Source organism: Phyllostomus discolor, chromosome 1 (assembly GCF_004126475.2).
Source record: "Phyllostomus discolor isolate MPI-MPIP mPhyDis1 chromosome 1, mPhyDis1.pri.v3, whole genome shotgun sequence".
NCBI lineage: Eukaryota > Metazoa > Chordata > Mammalia > Chiroptera > Phyllostomidae > Phyllostomus > Phyllostomus discolor.
This window is the reverse complement of record NC_040903.2, coordinates 165,252,943-165,274,982: the sequence shown is the minus strand read 5'-3', so window position 1 is coordinate 165,274,982 and position 22,040 is coordinate 165,252,943.

Genomic DNA, 22,040 nt, shown 5'->3' with positions numbered 1-22,040 from the left:
AAGAAAGATCATTTTTTTCTACTTTTCACAGATACCCATAGGGATAGCTCTCTACAAATAACTGTAAAAATATAGTGTTTGTACTAAATGTAATTCTTAGACTTGAAATACTACTTCCACAGAGTGTTCAGGACTTACGGAGACATATCAACCATTTTAACTCTTTTCAGCAATTAGTTGAAATCCCCACAGGTGCAAATTTACTCTCAAACCCTTTTGATCAAGCTCCATGATTTGGTGGTCCCCTGAATACATAGTGCAGGATGAAGCGGTAGTTACAGTCTTTTCCATGAGCTGTCTCAGTGTTCATTCTACTCCGAAAACATGTTGGTCCTTTCTGATTTTATTTCCTGTTCTTGTAACCCATTTTCTCTCCACAAAACTCACATCTTTCATCTGCCAAGCCTCCAATTGGTAAAAGAGCAATGGGGAAAGCCTATTTCCTTTTAGAACAGATGGGCCTCTGTGACTTGCCAAACTCCAAAAGACATGTTCTTCCTCAAATCCTGCCAGAAAGAACTCGGGTGCTAAACTAGGTGCAGAAAATCCCTGTCCTGACACAATGCTTGAGTGTAAATTATGTTCCTGGATATAAAACCATCTAGCCTGTTTTATTTCCATCTGCATGTGCAGCACTCAATTCCCCTGACGATTGTTTAGTCATTCAGGTTTGTGAACCGTGAACTTGAGCCATTGCCTCAGTACTCCTGTAGTCACCGCTGCTCACTGAAATAGGCAGCAGACTTCCTGGAGTCCCTGGTTCGTCCTTCAGTTCTGCAGACTCATCCTGTAATGAGCCTTCCCAAATCTACTCTTAGCAGGGATTCTCTAACAAGTATTATTACTATTTTTGTGTATCTAATCTTTCCCAGGATCTGTACTCATTTCTAGTAATATATAACACCAGGATTCTACCACGTGATTGATAGAGCTAAATCCTTTACATGTCATATCTGACTCAAGTAGTTTGACAACACAATGAGATGGATACACTCATCATCCCAGTTTCACCAGTGGGAAACTAAAGCTCAGAGAAGTCAGAAAATTTACATCAGGTCACACAGCTCCCAGGGGTTTACAAACTTGTACTCTCTCCTAGATGTACTCATATACTTATGCTAAGTTATATTGTGGACCTTATTTTAAAAGGTTTCACGTTTTAAATTATTATACTTCCTCCGTTATAAGAACACCTTCAACTCTGTCTTCCTGATTCACCAAAATTATACCCAAACTTTTGCTGTAAAAAAATCCTTTCAGTTTGGAGGAAAACAGCTTGGCATAACAGAATGCACAAAACTTTGAGTTAAATCAAGCATGCCTGAGTTTAAACTTCTGGGAGCTGTGTGACCTGAAGCTGATTTTCTGACTTCTCTGAGCTTTTAGTTTCCTCACTGGTGAAATGGGGATGATAAAACAATGCAATAAAACAAGGGGCAAATGATTTGAACAGACACTTCACAAAAGAAGATGTATGAATGACCAATAAACACATGAAAGATGCTTCGTATTGTTTTCAGGGTAGGGCAAAGTAAAACCACAGTGAGTCACCACTGCATAACCACTGGAAAGGCTAAAATAAAAAGATTAAAATACCAACTGTTGGAAAGAGAAATAAGCAGCTAGAGCTGGCTGCATTGCTGGTGGGGACATAAAATGCCACAACTGCTTTGAAAAATAATCAGACAGTTTCTTACAAAGCCAAACATACACTTAGCACATAACTTACCAATTCCATTCATAGGTATTTACCCAAGATAAATGAAAATATGGTCAGTATATATCTGTGCATGAATGTTTGCAGCAGCTTTATTCATAGCAGCCAAAATTGCAATGTGTTCATCAACAGATGAATTGATAAACAAATGATGAAACACTCACACAATGAAATACTACTCAGCTACTAAAATGAACTACCAATATAAGCAACAGTGGCAATAATCTCAAACAGTGTGCTGAGCAAAAGAAACTAGATGTAAGTACTGCATGATTCTACTTAGATGAAATTCTAATAGGAAAAATGTAATCATAGTTATAGGAAGCATGTTAATAGTTGCCCAAGCCTAGAGGTTGTGGGTCAGGGAACATGAACAGCAAAAGGATACAAGGGAACATTTAAGGGTAGCAGAAATGTGCTATTTCTTGACTGTGATTGTAGCATGGTTGTATTTACTTGTTAAAACTCATTAAACCATAACTTAAATTTGAGTGCATTTTATTTCATGGAAATGATGCCTCAATAAAATGTATCTGTTAAAAATAGTTACAAATAGTGCTTTAAGGGCACACACTATGAACCTGTCAGCCTGGGTTGGAAACCAAGTTCCAACTCTTATTAGTCATGTGACCTTGGACAAGTTACTTAATCTCCCTTTGTCTCAGTTTCATTACCTGCAGCATCAGGATAGTAGTTATAGTACCTGCCTTGTAGGGTTGTTGTAGGGATTAAAAAAAATTAACACACCTAAAGCTCTTAAATCAGATAGCAAGTATTAGTATTATTACTGATGTTTGTGCTGGTCACCTGGACATTCACAGAAAGGTACAGATGTTCAAATATGACCATCCTATTCTCTCTTGCTCATCACTAGTGTTGATCACAGGATAATATACATGGTGGGTCCTTGATAAATATGTTTTTAGTAGATGGACTATTTATTTAATGGATAAATACTTATGCAACATGTTGCCTAAAATATACCTACTGATACAGAGTTTCTGTTTGAGGTGATGGAAAAGTTTTGGTAATACAGTGATCCCTCACCTATCATGGGAGCTACGTTCCAGACAACCCTGCAATAAGTGAAAATTCATGAAGTAGTGGTATTATATTTATTTTATTATTTATATATATTTTAAGGCTTTATAAATCCTTCCCACACTCCTATAAACCTTTCCCACTCTCTTACTAACCTTTCCCACACTCTTATAAACACTACATATGTTCTTAAACACTTTCTACACTCTTAAACCTATGTAATTTTAACAATATACAAAATTCTATATGGGTACTCACCAGTGAAGTATACAGTCGTCCCCTGCTCTATCATGGTTCACACATTGCAGCTTCACCATATGCGGGTTAATACCTGCGATCCAGTGAAGCCTCAATGAGTGAACCATAATATAGTGAGGGACAACTGTAGTGCTGATGGTTGGACAATATTATGAATGTAGTTAATGTCATGTTTTGGTTAAATAGCATATTTTATGTTATGTATATTTTACCACATTAAAAGAAAATTTATACATATATTATATATGCAATTTATTTTATATATGTGTGTGTGTGTGTGTATATATATATATATATATACATATATATATAATGGAATGTCAACTGAGAATTTCTTGTGGCTAATGGTTGCTGCCCTGCTGGTGAATCTAATTTGTGTTTCTAAAGCATTCTCTGTAAACCAGAACTCTTCTGTATGGTCTTTAAACATAACCTATCTTTTCTCAGTTTAGAATTAGGACTGTAAAATCAGCTTTCTGACTTCCACAAGCCAATGTGGAAAACTATGAAATTGAAAGAACTACACAAATATGCTCTATTATGATTTCTTTGCAGGTGGGGATACTTATTGCCTCCAATTTGGAGGTGATCTGAATTATGTCATGTACAAAAGATGGCAGATGAATTCTTATTAGTTATTCCCTTCAGGTAGTTCTGATGGGGGCAGCAGAAAAGGCTAATATTCTAACTAAGGAAAGACTTAATTAGGGCAGAAGCTTGCCTCTGTGATTTCATTTTATGGCTGAAGGAAAAAAGACACTAAAAACCTTGGTATTTGTTCCAATCTATTCCTCTCTTTTCTTTACTAATTCAGTATTGTGTTTTGCACCCAGTGACCTGATGAATGCTGCAACGCTGAAGTGAAACAGTCGGCATCTTACAGGGTTGTCTGCTTCTTGAGACAGATAAGTTTCACTAAGTTTGCAAAAGTCTCCATTGGAGCTGAAGGAATCAGTCAGTCAGACACGTGTTCTCTAAGAAACAGGGGCAGACCCAGAGTATAACAAACTCACACTCAAACACACATGCACTTGAAAAGAAAATTAAAAATATTAAATCATATTCTTAAAAAATCACATATTTATAATGACACAGTAAATATATCAAAATATGAATTTACTCAAATATCATCAGCATTTTGAAAGGACAATATCTAAAAATAGTTAGCAAATTAGTAGCTTTCAATCTGTGCTTCATGTTCTATTTCTCATCTACTGTTCTGTGCATTTATTCATCTGATCCGCTTACTAAATTTGTTAGTGTGGAAAATGATATCTCTTAATCCAGCAAAATGCTTAGCATTGTAAGATATTGACTCATAGAGTTTAGGCAAAATACAAGAAAGAATCTAAAATTACTCCTAAAGTTTAATAATAATATAAATATTACAGAATATAAAAGGCATTAAAATAAGAAAAAGGAATAAACAAAAAGTAGGAAGATGGGTTTGTCTTCTAATACCTTGACAGAGTGAGGTTGGTCTCTAGACTCCTCATGCTGATCCATCATCCAAAATACAATTCGTCCTGCTACAGTGCATATTTGTATAAGGAGCATTGTGTCATATGTTTGTGGTGAATAGCACTAGTTACACATTACCCAATGATCAAAACAATGTTTTATGCTTGGCACTTGCACACACTAACCACACTTCATCATCTGGGGTGCTCCAAGAGCTCCTGGAATTGTTCGCTGTGAGCTGCAGCAAAACCTCAGGAAAGGCTGAGGCCAGGAGACCTGGAGGCCACCAAAAAAATGGACAGTCTCTCAAAAGGTAATTTTTCCCATGTATACATTTTAGGTGAAGATACATACACACACACACACACACACACACACAGAAACTTTTGAACTTTGAAAAACAATTTTGTAACTTACCCGTCACTAAGGAAAATTTAAAATACCTGCATCATTGTTTTGCCTGTTATATACTATGCAAAACTAGGAAATCTTACTTCTATGTAAAATCTAGAACAGCTGAACTCGTAGAAATGCAGAGTAGAACAGTGGTTGCCAGAGGTCGGGGGTGGGGGCCGAAGAAAATGGGCAGATGTTAGTCAAAGGGTACAGACTTCCAGCTCTGGGTAGGTTTTGGGGGTCTAATACACAGCATGGTTACTATAATTAAAATACTGTATCATATGCTTGAAGATGTTAAAAGAGTAGATCTTAAATGTTACCAGCATGCACAAAAAATACAATCATGTGAGGGGAAAAGGTGTTAACTGGCCTTATTGGGGTAATCTTTTTGCAGTATATATGTGTATCAAATCAATACATCATATACTTTAAACTTACAGTAAGTCATGTGTCAATAATATATCAATGTGCTGGGGGAATAATGCAAAAGAGCAAACAACTAGGGAAGATGGAACAGTGAGAAATTGATTACAGAAATGATGAGAATATCTGTGGTATGTAACTCACTGGACACACTTAATTTAACATCAGCATTAAAATGTTAACATGGATATGAAAGGGTTGACTATTAAAAGGATAGATTTGGCAAATTATGCTCTACCTTCTGAAAGAATCTACTTTGGGATCTAATTGTATGGGGGGTTAATTACTATTGAACTAGTAATCTGAGTCATTTCTAGACCACATCCTTATTTCACATTGTGCTGATACATGGCCATGGTAATCTCAAATAAGTATTTTTGTCAGTTTCTGTGTACATTTCTGTGTATAGCTCTTGGGCCTCTTATCTAGAAAGGCTTTCTTTAAATGGTACACTAATGGCCTAAGAAGTTTCTTTGGCTATTAACAAGGCAGAGTGTAAAACAATCTTTCAAAGAATGAGACACTTCAGTTTCATTCCTATGATCCTGTAAAACCCAAGCCACCATTTAGAGAGAGATGTAATGTGGTGGGCTCCATACTTGGAAGTCTGCTGTAGGATTCTACATAGTGTTCACAAAACCCTCTGATATAATTGGTAGCCCATTATGCAGATAAAGAAACCAATACTTAAGTTATTATTTGTTTGAAATGACAATGGCAGTGTGAGGATCTCAACCCACATTGATTCTACTCAGTTGCAAATGGCTCTTTAGTGACTGCACGAAATGGGTGAAAATGGCACAGCTACTTAGCAATAGTACATTATCATAGCAACTACAGTCAGCCAGGGTGATTTCAATGTTGTCTATAAGTATAAACTACTTTTAAAATGGAAAAACAATGTTTATTCAGGGAGTTCTAAATGTCACCTTCTAGACACTTCATTACATTTATTTAAAATGTCATATATTTTTCTATTCTAAAATGTGATCTGTAAAGATTTATTTTTTATTTTTCAATCACAATTTACATTCAATATGATTCTGTAATAGTTTCAGATGTGCTGCATAGTGGCTAGACAATCATGTACTTTATAGAGTAGTCCCCCCAATATTTCCTATACCCACCTGTCACCAAACAGTTATTATATTATTTACTATATTCCCTATGCTGTAATGTATATCTTTGTGACTATTCTGTAAGAATTTGTTTCTTCGATTTAATTTTATTATGGTGATACCTAGCTCAGATTTTGTAAGTCCATGGCAAAATAGAAATGAAAATGCACTTAGCTGTAAGATTTATTCTCATTAACATGTACTATCTATATCATATTGAATTTCCATTTTAATATTCTAGCTTGGATCTGTTTTCTGTTTGAGACTTAATACACAAAATATTGCCAACAAACTTCTTTCAAGTAACACTGCATACAATAATTTATCAAGCTGGGTTAGAAAGCCTTTGTTTGAGTCCTGAAATCCAGAGAGAGCACCCTCAGCCTTACAAAGCTGTGGGGAAGCTACTAGGTGTGGGTGGAAAATCGACAGTGAGAATTAAACAAAGATGGCTACCAGCCCAAACACGAGCAAAGGTAAGAAAGAAGAGAGGAGGTGTGGGCAGCAGGAGGAGGCTATGATGGGGATCAGAGAACTAAAGTCTTATCATAACTCATCAAAAGACTGGAAAACTCCTGGCAAGCCAAGAACTCTGTTTCCTCATCAATAACTTGAGATATCTATATTAGATGCATTTTCATTTCCCTCAGAGTATGATCTCTGTCTCTGAAAGAAAGACACATGAAGGATCCAAGACCGGGTAAAAAGGCAGCAATGGTAAGCAGAGGCGTTCATTTCACCCTGATCTTGGCAGTATAGGAAATGAGAAGAATAAGAATCTCTGATTTATCAGTCATTATGAATAACTGGGGCTGAGTCCTTTTGAAATTTAGACTGAACTTTGGGAGAGAAAGATGGACACTGTGATGGCCCCCTAGAGCTGTCCAAGGTTGAGGTGATTCTGATTAGATTTCTAGAAACCTAACCCCAATCTGTTAAGCACTGGTATAGCTAGGGTGAAGAAATGGGACTGAATGGCACACCTTCTCTGAAATTCTCTATAGCTCTTTAAGCAATTGTTCTATAGATTTTCATGCTCCTACTAATTTATATGGAAAACATAACTTGGCAGTGTTTTACTACCTCTTTAAAAATGCTCTGAAAATAAGGAACAAGGCCTCAACCTTAGCCTTCCCCACTTACCAAAACACACTGCATAAGCTCATGTTGGAATCTTTAACCTTAGTTTGCTTCTTAAGAGATCTGCTATCAATGCCTCTTTCTTCCCCACTAGTCTGTGAGTGCCTAGGAGGCAGGTAATGTGGTCTTCCTACTGCCTTCTACACAAGCTTAGCACTGTTCCTGGCATCTCCTGGGGAGTTCAATAATTGTGTGCTCAATTGAACCAAATTTAAAATAAGGCCAAATTCCTCTCTTTCTCTTAGTCATTAATTATGGTGGTATGCCATTATTTAATGTTAAACAATAACCATAGATAGAAAATAGTGTTTATACCAAGCTAGTTAGACTCTCTGGGATATAAAATAAAATGATGGAATGGGGAGGCTCTTTTTCGTGTGTGGTACAATACACAGAGCAAAATTTACTATTAACTTTATTTAGTACATCTACAGTATTTTGAGGATTTTTTAAGATCACATTTAAAGTCTATTAAACAAATAAAATATTTACAAAGATACAAACCACCACTTTTAAAAACACCAATTTGAGAACATTTCCATTTCTGTAAATTCTCACTTTGCATATGTTAGAATTTCAGAGTAAGGATTGGCATAATTAATATACATGTAGTAATAGCATATATTCTTCAACATTTGTTTTAGTGATAATATATTTTTATAAAGGCAATATCAGAGTATCTTGAGCCTTATGGGTAGCACTCAGAGTCACTAAACTACTTTAGAACCTGGGGATGCAGGGCGTCCATGTCTTATACACATGCATAGGCACATAAGCGCACTCTGCCCCGTAACTTTACGAGCCCCACCTCAAACAGCCCAGCCAAAAATGCTGCCTCGCAGTTTCATGACCTCCTTAACTCTGATGATTGTTTCCCCCAATCTATACCCACCATCTTTTCCCTGGACCATACATTGACATAGTCATCATCCATAATTCCTCCAATTACACAATGGTTGTCTGCTCACAGTTTCCTTTGATTCAGCTGCTCCCGCTGTAATCAATCTGAAAACTCAATGAGCTATCCATCTCTTTGAGCCCCACATTTTATCTCAGTCCACAAGCTTGTTCCCCTTCCTATTTCCCTAGCCAACTCATGCAGTTTATATTCCAAGACCCATCATGCCTTGCTAGTATCCTGAATATTTTGTCCCTATGTTTTGTTTTGTATACAAACATAACCTAAGATACATAACAGTTAAGAACAGGAGTCTGGAGCAAAATGGTGTGTCTGTTTTTGATTGATGAGCAATCTGAACAGTTAGCATAGTGCCTACATGTTATAGGCAGTAAATACATATTTGTTGTGTGAACAGCTCTACCTTTCACATTCTTAAATGTGTGAAATATTTTAAAAATGACTAGCATGAGGATGTATCAGGATGGGCAAGTAGGTGGCTGTGGGATTGCCATACCATCCAGCTGACTTTGAGTGTATAAAGCGCTGGGAATTTTAGTAGCAACTGCTTCACTCTCTCTGTGCACTCTGCCTTCCATGTATTCTTGAGCTGCTGCCACCAGCCACTTACACCCCATCACATTACAACTACCCTAGATTTCTATAGAGAATTCTCTTAACTGTATTTAAGTGTTTGGGAGATGGACTTTCAATAGTCCTGTCACTTTGATTGTGTTTCAGCCAAATGTAGATTTCTCTAATTACCCTCATCATTTTGGCTGGAGCAGTTTCAATTTTTCTCATTTCCTAGTTCCTTTCATTCTAATAGAAATAACAGGAATACAGCAACTGAAAAATTATGCCTCTTACTACCCATGTTTCTTATAATTTTGTATTTCTTGATTCAGAAGGTTCAATATTAAATATTATTTCTAGGTTGCTTTTTTCTCATTATGACTGTTGCCTTGCTGGTTTTAATATAAATGTTTGAAAAAAAATCACAATTCTGATTCCATTTTATACAAAGATGTAGAAATCTTCACAGAGCAGCCCAGCATCTATATCTACATAGGAGAAATACTGTGGATAATTGAAGATATTATCGAGATAATTCATGCTCAAAATATATATTTGCCTGAAATTGCCTTGTGCTTAATGGCACTGATATTTTGTTGTTTCTGTGGTTGCATGTACATACTCCAATTCTCTTCTTATATTTGCCAAAATAACAGAAGGAGAACCAATAAGTTGAATTTCATATGCTCTAAGCAGCTCACCTTACATTATAACTGAACTGTGACAATATAATGATTTCTTACTCATTTTGACCTTTCATTTTGACTTTATTATTGTAAATTATAAGAATCTTACATCCCCAAAGCTTCTGCATGGCTAAAGAAAACATCAGCAAAATGACAATGGAACCAAGCATATGGGAAAATATATTTGCAAATGATACCTTGGACAAGGGTTTGATCTCCAAAATATATAAAGAACTCATACGATTCCACTCCAGGAAGACAAATAAACCAATTAAAAGATGGGCAAAGGACCTGAACAGACACTTCTCTAAGGAGGATATGCAAAGGGCCCAGAGACATATGAAAAGATTCTCAGCATCACTAGTCATCAGGGGGATGCAAATTAAAACCACAATGAGATACCATTTCACACGGGTCAGTATGGCAACAACATAAACAAATCAACAAACAAGTGCTGGCGAGCTTATGGAGAAAAGGGAACCCTAGTACACTGTTGGTAGGGATGCAGACTGGTACAGCCACTGTGGCAAACAGTATGGAATTTCCTCAGAAAACTAAAAATGGATCTGCCTTTTGACCCAGCAATTCCACTGCTGGCATTATACCCTAAGAATCCTGAAACACAAATTTAAAAGAACCCATGCACCACAATGTTCATAGAAGCATTATTTACAATAGCCAAGTGCTAGAAGCAACCTATGTGCTCAACAGTAAATGAGCAAATCAAAAAATTATGGTACATTTACATGATAGAATATTACACAGCAAAAAGAAAGAAGGAGCTCCTACCCTTACCAACAGCATGGATGGATCTGGAGAACATTATGCTCAGTGAAATAAGCCAGGTGGTGAAAGACAAATACCATATGATCTCACCTATAAGTGGAACCTAATCAACAAAACAAATAAGGAGCAAAATATAACCAGAGACATTGAAATTAAGAACAAACTGACAGTAACCAGAGGGAAGGTTGCTGGGGGCAAAGGGGGAAGCATTTTCAGGAACATGTACAAAGGACACAGGGACAAAACCAAAGTGGGGTAGGATTGAGGGTGGAAGGTGGGGATCACTGGGGTAGGGGGGAGTGGTGGGGGGAAAATGGAGACAACTGTACTGGAACAACAATAAAAAAAGAAAAAAGAAGAATAGTAAAGTAGTAAAATAGCAGTACCATGACTTTCCATATAAGACTAGGCACATATCACCCTGGCTGGCGTAGCTCAGTGGATTGAGCTTGCGCTGCGAACCAAAGTGTCGCAGTTTCGATTCCCAGTCAGGGTCCATGCCTGGGTTGCAGGCCATGACCTCCAGCAACCACACATTGATGTTTCTCTCTCTCTCTCTCTCTCTCTCTCTCTCTCTCTCTCTCTCTCTCTAAAAATAAGTAAATAAAAAATCTTTAAAAAAAAGGACTAGGCACATATAATTTATTTAATTTTTGAAATATAAACTTACCCATAGCATTTTGTAATTTATATAAAGTTTCTCCCTTAAGTTGGAGAGAGTGAAAATATCCTATCCTTAAATATAAACCAAACCATCTAGGACATATCTTACTATTCCTTCATAAGCTAGCCTTGGGAGCCATCTAAATTTACACTTCAGCAACAGACAACTTTAACTCATGAATACTATTTGAAGCCTATAGTATAAAGACAAAATTTAGAAAGCTCACTCAATAGCAGTTTGTGAAAATGTGCGGTAATATATAAATTTGGATTTCATCTTCATTAAAATAGACCATGTGATAGCTGGAAAAGCCCTGAGACCTGAATCTGGAGCTCTGGGGTCTGAATCCAGGTTGATCAATTTATAGCTGTGTGTAACATTGAACAAATTACTTTGAAATTTCCTGGACTTTAGTTTTCTTTATTCATTCAATTAACATCAGTCACTGAAATGTATAATTAAAATAAATTTAAATTATATTAAATATCTATAATGTGAAATTTCAATGCTAAACAGAAATAGTTCACAGGGCAACATTGTCTCTACCCTCGGGAAGCACACAGTCTAGTGAGAAAAATAGACAACTGAAATGTTGTGCTGATATAGATTTAGACATGAAGTATGCTATGAGAATGCAGCAGAGACACCTGGCCCAGACATTGATTGGCTGAGGAGGTGAGGATAATAGCTAATGACAGGCTGAGTTAAATGAGATGGCATATGTAAAACTGACAGGCATATAATAGTCATTCCTTCTACAACCCATCACTGTAAGAAGTCCAGGCTCTTTGAACAATGAGTAGGAAGTGACAAACGAGAAAGAAAGGAGACAATGGTGGTCAAGGAGGCCCAGGCTTGCTGTGCTGCCCTGACGCTCCTTCCACTTGAAGCTCAGAGCCATGCACACTTCCCTGGCTGCTGTGTGTCCATCCATAGTCACAGGGCATGTCTGTTCACACCCAATGGTATTTGGCCTCTGCCAGCTAGTGAACTTGAAGCCCTGGATTCTGCTCTGACATTGCTTCCAGGGATGTAAGAGCAAGGAGAGATTTGTGTTGAGAAAATCTAAATGACTTAGTAGCAATTTAACAAGAAAACAGAAAGTTCTAAGATTTTTTTATGTCCATTTCAATCCTATGATTTCACAAGTGAAATTAATATCTACTGTGTTGACAAGTAAAATCACAAATGCTATGGGACATGTAGGTTATATCTGAATATCTGTTCTGCCTCTGAGTCACTGCTTCTAGTCCCTGCCACACAGCAACTGCCCCAAGTTTGTAATGCATCCATTTTTAGAGCAAACTTGTTTAAGCTTTAGCTGAGTCCAAAAAGGACAATGTTTATTTTGCTTGTCTTAGATGATGTCATAATATTGCTATTCCAGAAATAACCCTGGTTCTAAAGATTCCTCAGGGTTGAGATGGACAGAAGCTGGAGATTCATTGCTAATGTGCCTTGACTTTTGGGTCTATCCTAAGGGGAAGACCCTGGAGCACCACATAGGAGCCACCTGTTGGCACAGCCTATCTTGCTGACTACCTGTCATGCACTTAGAAGGAAAGCCATCAATTTCTCATTCCCTCGGGATTCAAGAGTGCCTGCATTGCATCAAATTAATGGAGGTTTTCCACATTGAAATAAAATGTGATCACTGATCATTTAACCATGTGAACCTGGGGAAGAGAATTCTCAAAGTGCATTTCAAAATTTTTTATCCCATCAAAGCCTGAAGCATGATTATAAAAAGGAGACTAAATTACCCCCTGAGAGCAGCTGTTTTGAGGTGCCAATTCAATAACAATTTGCTCTATTCACTCTACTATTGTACTTTATGTTTTGAACAGAGGAAAGACATATATTTCACATTTTATACTTCACATAACCAGAAGGAACTTCAGCAATCTTATTTTTATTTTCTATGTTCTTTGCCAAACCTCTCTCAAAGGAAAGATCAGACATTCTAAAAGATTGTAAAATTTTGCAATTTTTATTATATATGCCCTGAATGTTACAAATATCATTGGTCCCTGTGCTGCAATGGTCTCTCTGTACACTTGAGGTATAAAGGATAGGTTTTAAATCCCCAATTTTACTGCACAATTTTTAATGGTATCAGTTTGCCTAGGTCATCTTTTATTCCCAGCTTCTAACTAAGTTCCTAGTACAATGGATTCCTAATATAGTTATAACTGTAGAATCATTTGGGAAGCATTTAACAATCCTGATTCCCAGAACACACCCCGTCAATTAAATCAGAAAATCTAGGTTTGCAGCCAAGCAGGAACCAGCATTTTAAAAGATCCCACCATGTTTCAAATAGGCATCTATATTTGGAACCATGGGCCTAGCTACAAAGTTGGTACTCAATAAATGTTTAATAATAACTGGTGATATAAATTAACTGGTAACTGATGCAGACACTGGCCCACAGTGTCTGCAGCGTTAGGGATGAGATGAAATAAATTCACACAGACTACTGAGTCCTGTGGAGGAAAAGGGACAGTGCAATTTTTCTCTCAAGAGGAGAGCAAGCCTCAGAGTGCCTGGCCACCCTCTCAAGAGAAGAGGGCCTGGATCCTTGCCTTGAGAAGCTTTTATTGGATTCAATGTGAATAGGAATACAGGGTGTATACATAAAGCTCATTAATCATTATCAGGCAGTAAGGATCAAGCAATAGATACAAAGAATTCTGAGGGCCTATTTTGAGTCAGATAGCTAAAGGGCCATAGAACTTTGAGGAACAAACTCACTTCCTGCTTGGACCCTTATCATTTAATTGAGAGCACTCTAAACAAAGCAGGTTTCACAGGATTTTACATATTCTTTCTTACCCTAATTACCCTAGGAAACCTGCCCTTTCCAGCATATGGCTATACTCACCACCAGCATTGTTTCAGACTTAAGGCATTGTTTCCAGCTTAGGTCAGGCAGGGAAGTAAGGCAGCCAAGAGATTAGACTTCTCACAGACAGAATGAGGACTCAGGCTATGTCAAAGCCAAGGGGCAAGGGCCCATCACCCCTTTCCTGTAGCCCCCAAGTCCTTCCCTAGAGGTCCCCATGATCATGCCTGTCTTAGGTCATCCCTCCCTTGAGGAATCTTACCCATCGTTGGCTAACCAATCAAGCACTGGGGGCCAGGCAGGGTGAAGTAAAAGGAGGAGAGGCAGTGACCCTGCCAGGGAGATAAGCTTTGTCTCCTTAGTGGCTTATGGTCTGAAGGTCACTCACTCAGCCTCAGCCATGGGGGGGTTATAGCTCCTGAAACAAGGCAGGTCAGTTCCCTACATGTCCCCCATTTTTGTTTTTGAATTCAATTGTAGCCGTTAAGCCTGTGAAACCTACTATTTGGTATTCCTGAATGCAGTCTTAAGAAAACAACTTCCATATATGTTGTAAAGCACAAATAAGGATTAAGACAAGGAGGTGGCACCCTAGGGCTACTAGGACCCAAACTTGTAAATTCAGCCCACTGAAAAATGTTGCAAATGCAAGGGAATGATAAGAGTAGCAGGTCTGGTTACACTTCAGTCCTTGGGAGAATTAGCACAGACTTAAGGAAGTTAAAGACAATGCAGCAAGGGCTCACTGCCTGAACTCAGGGTAAGAGAGTTTTAGCAAGAGCAAGTCACAAAGCAGCCTAGGTATAATGCAGACCTGAATTCCCATGGGAGAACTTCTTCACAGGTGTGGTCCTGTGTGCTGACTCACCCCCCACTGGTTTTCCACGTGGGTGCTGAGCTACATTTTCATGTCCTGTGAAGCGGTTCCCTACAGGTAACTGGAAAGGTAGGTTGATGAGAAAAGAGAGAGTGAATGGCAAGATGATTTAGAGTTAGAAGCCGTGAGTTCAAGATCTGACTTATTTATTTCTAACGTTGGGCACACAAGTCATAAGTTGTATGAATCTATTTCCTTTTCCATGTAATTGAAATAATAATATTGTCCTAAAAATAACTCCATCATCATATTAACTACTATTATACCATTTACTTCTTAACCGCCTTATGAAGCTTCCACTTCCATTCAAATATGCACAATTTTAGGGCAATGACCATGCTTTTCCAGGCCATGTGTCCAAACCTTAAGTATCTAGAAAATATTTCTTTTTTCTTTTCAGAAAAATGGCTGCTTAAGGAATAATTTACTTCATTATTTGCCTTCAAAATATCACTTTAATTCACCACTCCAAGCCTTAACACTGCCTACTCTCCCACACAACTCTGTAGCAGGTATGAGAACCAAAGAGGCATATCATGTGGTGCAACCTCTATCTTTTGTTCTTTGCAGCCAAAGTCTTCCACTTACTGAGGCTTAAGAGATAAATACTCCTTGAACACAGATAAAATACTCATGATGTGACCAGCTAGCTGGTCTCTAGTTCTGCTGTCAGAGCCACAGGAATCACTTGACTTTCAACAAGATTGATTTGAGTTTAACATAAGGAACAATGTGAAAGGAGTGAAAGTCATTTGTATCTAAGATAATTAAAACAAAGGATGTAATGCCCTTTTCTGTGTTACCTTTTAAGTAACTTTATTCCGCATTTGGTACTAAAGGGAATCCTTGAAAAGTAATGGTTAAGAACATTGGTTTTAGCATGAGACAGAACCAATTTTCACCTTGACTTCTCCACTTGCCAGGTTAAGCAAGTTGCTTAACTTCTCAAAGCTAGCTACCATGTCCTGATCTGTGAAATTAGGAGACCAAGACATAATTTAAAAAGGTATTGTAAGAAATAGGGTAATCAGCCCTGGCTGGTGTGGCTCAGTGGATTGAGTGTGAGCCTGCAAAGCAAAGGGTCACGGGTTTGATTCCCAGTCAGGGCACATGGTTGGGTTGCGAGCCAGGTCCCCAGTAGTGGGTGCATGAGAAGCAACCAAACATTGATGTTTCTCTCCCTCTCTTTCTCCCTCCCTCCCCCTCTGTATAAAAATAAATAAATAAAATCTGTAAAAAATATAAATAGCATAATCATATAATCTTTCACTCAAATCATATATTTTTGAGAGTGAAAAGGCGTCATAAGTAATGTGTTTTAATTAACCTATAATAGAAATAATCAAGGTTTGTCTGTCCCTGGAAAACTTGGGTATATATGCAACCTGTCAAATCCACCTGGTGGGCATCCCAAACATGTTTTGGTAATTTTTATTACTATGAAGTACCATAAAAAGGCCTTTATAGATATGACACGTGAAATCAGGATAAAATGTTGAAATGAGTCAAGTTGGAATTCAGTCCATCAAATTCAGCTCATATGTCACCCCTGACAAGGCTCCTATTATTGCCTCCCACCACCCATCGATGCAGTTTGACTGAGTTATGTTGAGTTGAATCACAATAAAGAGAAAAGATTTTCACATTTATTACAGACATATGTAAATAATTGAAGAAATACTTACAAAAGGAACCTTAGAAATTATCTGGTCTATTTCTCATATTTTACAGTACAGGAAAGAGATATGGGGAAAGTATAGTCTTTCCATATTCCTCTCTAAGTGATTATTGGAGAATGGAGAATACTCCAGGGTTCTTTTATCAGAAATACTATATTAAATTTCTCTTTGTAATATATTAAAAAATGTTGTTAAATAAAGACCTAAAACTTTTGGGAATATGTTTATGAAGACAATGCACTTGCCCCAGCTGGTTTCCTAAAAGCCTCTTTGAGCACAAATGTGTCCTAACTAAGCATACAGTGTCGTAGTCCAGTGCCAACCCAAAACTTGCTGTCTCAACTAAGTGAAAAATATACAATCACGGGCCGCCGCTCACTCTTCCTGTGTCTTATTTCCTGAATCCAGAATCAGATACAGCTCTCTCCAGTCAGATTCCTGTCTCACAAAAGCAATTCACGTTTTTCAGTATGGATGGATGCTAGAAGCAGTCCTATTGTGTGTGATCCAAATTTAAATACAGAAAACTTGGAGTGTCGGTTGAACCTTTGGTTTACCAACTATGGTCTTCTGTTGTCAAAGATGAGACAGTATTACAAAATAAGTGTACTACACAATGATATCAGAAAAGACTACCATCAAATGAGCTACTAAACATCCAGCCCTACAGAGGCAAAAGTCTTTGTTGGCATCTGTTTCCGTTGTGGCTGGAACTTTTATAAACAGGCAAAGAAAAAAAGGAAAAGGGGAAAATGACAATGTATATTTTTAAAGAAGAGAGACAGAGACCTTCTCTGGGCAAATTACTTGACCTCTCCAAGTTTAAATTTTCTTTTTAAAACATGGACAGAAAATTGACTACTTTACATGACTGTCAAAAACAAGTTCACAAAGTGTGTGCCACGTGGTGGTCTCTCAATGCCTGACCATCTTCACCTAGGCCCTTCTTTGTATTTTAAGTTTAGAAGTTGTCATCGAGATGACTTTCAGCTTCCTGATTGGGGTTAATGTGGCTATTTTTCCCCAATGTGGGCTGATATAATACACTGAGGTAAGAGTGTCACAGATGTTTTTCTAGATACATTTTTGTGTATTGACATTTCTATCTTCTTCCTGCTTCTGTTTGTGACATTGAGGATAGTGGTGCCAAAAATATGAAAGGAACAAAAATAGATAGTAGGAATTCTTAAGGTCAAATATAATTTTAGCTAAACCTGAATTTATTATAAGATACTTTTTCCACTCAAAAAGAGTAAGTTTTTAAATATTAGTTTAACAACCAACGTTTTACTGAGTCTTTATTCAATGCTTCTCTGACTTTAGTGTACATAACAATCTTTTGAGAACTATATTTGAAATGCAAATTCCCAAGGCCTCCTACTAAAATCTGATTCAGTACTCTGGAGCAAGACTCCAAGAACCCACATTTTTGCAAGCCCCTCAGGTAGTCCTGGTATGATGCTTGAGGAACAATATCTCTTTGACATCCTGACATCCATCCTGCTCACCTTACTCCAACCCTGGACGTATAATCAGAGATTACAGAACTGTAATAAATACTAATGGAGATCTACACAGGGTGGTACAGGGATATAGAAGAAAAAGAGGACTAAATCTTCTAGATTTTAATTAAACAAATCTATGAGAAATAATTCTATATAAATTATTTTAGTTCACTTTTAGTTTTCTTTCCTTTTTTTGTCTTAAAACAACAGACAAATAAGCACAAAAGAAACCAGTACGTATTTCCTGGATTACCCCCATGAAAAATTCCTAGTCAGGTTAATTTTTTTAAACATCTGCCAATTGCCCTCAGAAGACATAGTGGGTGTCTAGGATTTAGGACATTAACTAAGTACATGATATGTAGCAGCAGATTCTTTACTTAAATAACATTAGCAACTCATGCATGTCACATTTGCCGCCCTGTAGCCATCTTTAAACTGTACCAAGAGGGAGCAATCTAAAACACCCATAACTCCTTAAAAGGTGCCAAGCCTCTTCACTGCAGACGATAAGGCATTTATTATATATTTAATTGTCTATTCATTTCTCCATACCCATCAGTAGAATATAAGTCCCTTGAGGAAAGGCACTGTGTCTTGTCTTCTGTTGTAACTCTAATACCTAGAACAATATTTAGCACAATAAATAGTTATGAATGAATAAATGGGAAATACCTTTACTGGTTTAATAAAACATAAACTTCAAGCTGTTAAACACATCTAAGGCTCTGAATTCATTTCTAGTTTTACTTCATATCATCCCCCAGCCTTTCACTTCAGCCTAAGGTCTCTCCATACATCACACTCTGTATCAGCTATATAACTTCACTCTCCCAATTTCTTCTGTTTCAAAAATGATTTCCTCACCTGACTAGTTCTTACACATCCTTCTAAAGTCACTTTAGCCCCTCCCCTGTTTTTTAAGTCTAAGAGCTCAAAAGAGAAAAGGACCCTGGTCCTAGATTGCTAGAATATAATAAATACATTTCAGACTGTCTTGAGTACCTATGCTAGTTTTTTCTTAGGTAGTTTTCTCAATAGAGTACATTCTCATGAAAGTGGTATCATTTCTGTCTGTCTTTAAAATTTCCATGAAAAACAACTTCAGAAAATGACATTCAATAAACTAGCACTTTAAACAATTAAAACTAAAAAGAGTAAGAAAACTAGATTATTATGTTAAAAAGTCTAAGTAGTCGTACCTGGGGAGCTTTAGAGATGGGAATTGCTTTTAAATCAAGACTTTGAATTTAGTTGTAACTTAGTCTTTTTGTTGCTTTCAGTTCTTGCTCATTTATCTTTAGGATATATCTACCTAGTTTCACTACTGAATTACATAGCAAACCAATTCTGCTGACAAAGTTAAAAATGCAGCTGACTTTCTATTCAGGAGATACTGTCATTTTGCAAACTTTATGTCACATTATAGTTCTGAAGACAAAGTCATTGTGATACCATTGGCAAGTTTTGGTTTTAGATGTTTTTCTGACCATCTGTTCTTTGCATTGAAACCTGAAGGGTCATCTTCTAACCTTGTCAATCCTTCACCATTATCATGGAAAAATTTCCAGACAATAACAACATCTACCTCAAGCAATCACAAGTTTTGGCCGTAGATATTCAAAACCAGCCTCAGATGGCACAGACCACTGTATCAAGGGCTGTGATGACAAGAGAAATGGGTGGTTGTTTCAGGAACCAAAGAGAGCTGCAGGGTTATATATAATAAGACATGCATAAATATCCCCAACAAGAGGAAAAAACTGATTTAAGATTTTAGAAAAGGGAGAAACTACTTTCAGTTGGAAGAAGATGCAGAAAATGTGAGAAACTTGAAGTTTGAACTATGTCTTGGAGGTTCAGGGGCTGAATATAGACAGGAGAAGATGCAATGGCATTCTAACAATTGAGGACAGTCTTATGCTGAGGGCTAATAAATCAGTTCTCTGCTTCATTGGTTCATTCAGTCACTCAACTATTAAATGTTTTCCATGGGCCACACTATACTATACTTTAAGTATACTGTGCTTTAACTATAAAGTGGAAAATAAAAGTGACACAGCTCATGCCTTAATGGAGTTTAGAGTTTAAAGTCCTCTATCCATCTCCTCTCATCAATTTTACCTTGAAGGGCTGGGGCCATGTACAGCACTGGAAGTCATCAGAGTGTGGATTAAAGCATCCAGAGCAGGTTGGATAGATTGTTGATGATTGCACATCAGTCATCATTGCAGGTTTGAGACCAAGTTTTACACTTACATTTGGAAAGATAGAAAACAAAAGAAAAAAGATTGCATATTTCATGTGTTTGTTCACATACAAAGCATGAAAAGCTAGAACCTTTATTACAACTTACTAGGCTTTGTGCTGACAGTTTAAACATTGAACCAAAGAAATTAAATATCAAAATAATGAAACAACTAATTATTTATTTTAATTATATTTTATTGATTATGCTATTGCAGTTGTCCCAATTTTTTCTCCGCATTATTCCCTTCTACCACCACCTCACCCTCCAGCATTTGCTCCCTTAGTTCATGTCCATGGGTCATACATATAAGTTCTTTGGCTTCTCCATTTCCAGTATTATTCTTAACCTTCCCCTGTCTATTTTTGCCTACCATTTATGCTTCTTATTCCCTGTACATTTCCCCCCAATTCTCCCCTCTCCCCTCCCACTGATAACCCTCCATGTGATCTCCATTTCTGTGATTATGTTCCCGCTCCAGATGTTTGCTTAGTTTTTGTTTTTGTTTTTCAGGTTCAGTTGTTGATAGTTGTGAGTTTGTTGTCATTTTACTATTCATAGTTTTTTATCTTCTTCTTTTTCTCAGATAAGTCCCTTTAGCATTTCATATAATAGGGGCCTGGTGATGATGAACTTTTTTAACTTGACCTTATCTGGGAAGCACTTTATGTGCCCTTCCATTCTAAATGACAGCTTTGCTGAATATAGGTCCAGCAAATCTTGGATGTAGGTCCTTTCACAACTTTGAGCTTTTTTCCAGCCCCTTCTTGCCTGTGTTTTCTTTTGAGAAATCAGCTGATCGTCTTATGGAAACTCCTTTGTAGGTAACGGTCTCCTTTTCTCTTGCTGCTTTTAAGGTCCTCTCTTTGTCTTTATTCTTGGGTGATATAATTATGATGTGTCTTGGTGTGTTTCTTCTTGCATCCAACTCCTTTGGGATTCTCTGAGTATCCTGGACTTGCATGTCTAGTTTCTTCACCAGATTGGGGAAGTTTTCCTTCATTATTTATTCAAATAAGTTTTCAATTTCTTGTTCTTCCTCTTTTCCTTTTGGCACCCCTATAACTTAGATTTTAGAACATTTAAAGTTGTCCCAGAGGTTCCTAAGCCTCTTCTCATTTTTTTTGAATTCTTGTTTTTGCATTCTGTTCTGATTGAATGTTTATATCTTCTTTCTGCTCCAAATTGTTGATTTCAGTCCTGGTTTCCTTCCCTTCACTGTTGGTTCCCTGTATATTTTCCTTTATTTCACTTTGTATAACTTTTATTTCTCCCTTTATTTTGCTACCATAGTCAATAATTCTTGTGAGCAATATGATTACCAGTGTTTTGAACTCTGCATCTGATAGGGTGGTTATCTCCTTGTTACTTAGTTCTTTTTCTGGAGTTTTGATCTGTTATTTCATTTGGGGAATATCCCTTTGTCTGGGCATACCTGTTATGTTGTAAGGCATTCATCAGGAAGGGACAACCCACTTCATTGTGGCATTGTATGGGGGGCATGAGTCAGAGAGGGAACAGTGCTGCTTGCTTGGCTCTCACCCCACTTTCCTCACTTCCCTCACTTCCCACAAACAGATTGTGCCCTTTCAAGGTGCTGATTCCCAGGTGAGTGGGCCTCTCCAGTGGACTCTCCTGTGAGATTGGGAATTTCTCCTACTGCTGCAGCCCTATAGGGTTTTACAGCCAGAAGATTTGAAGCTTTATTTTCCCATGCTG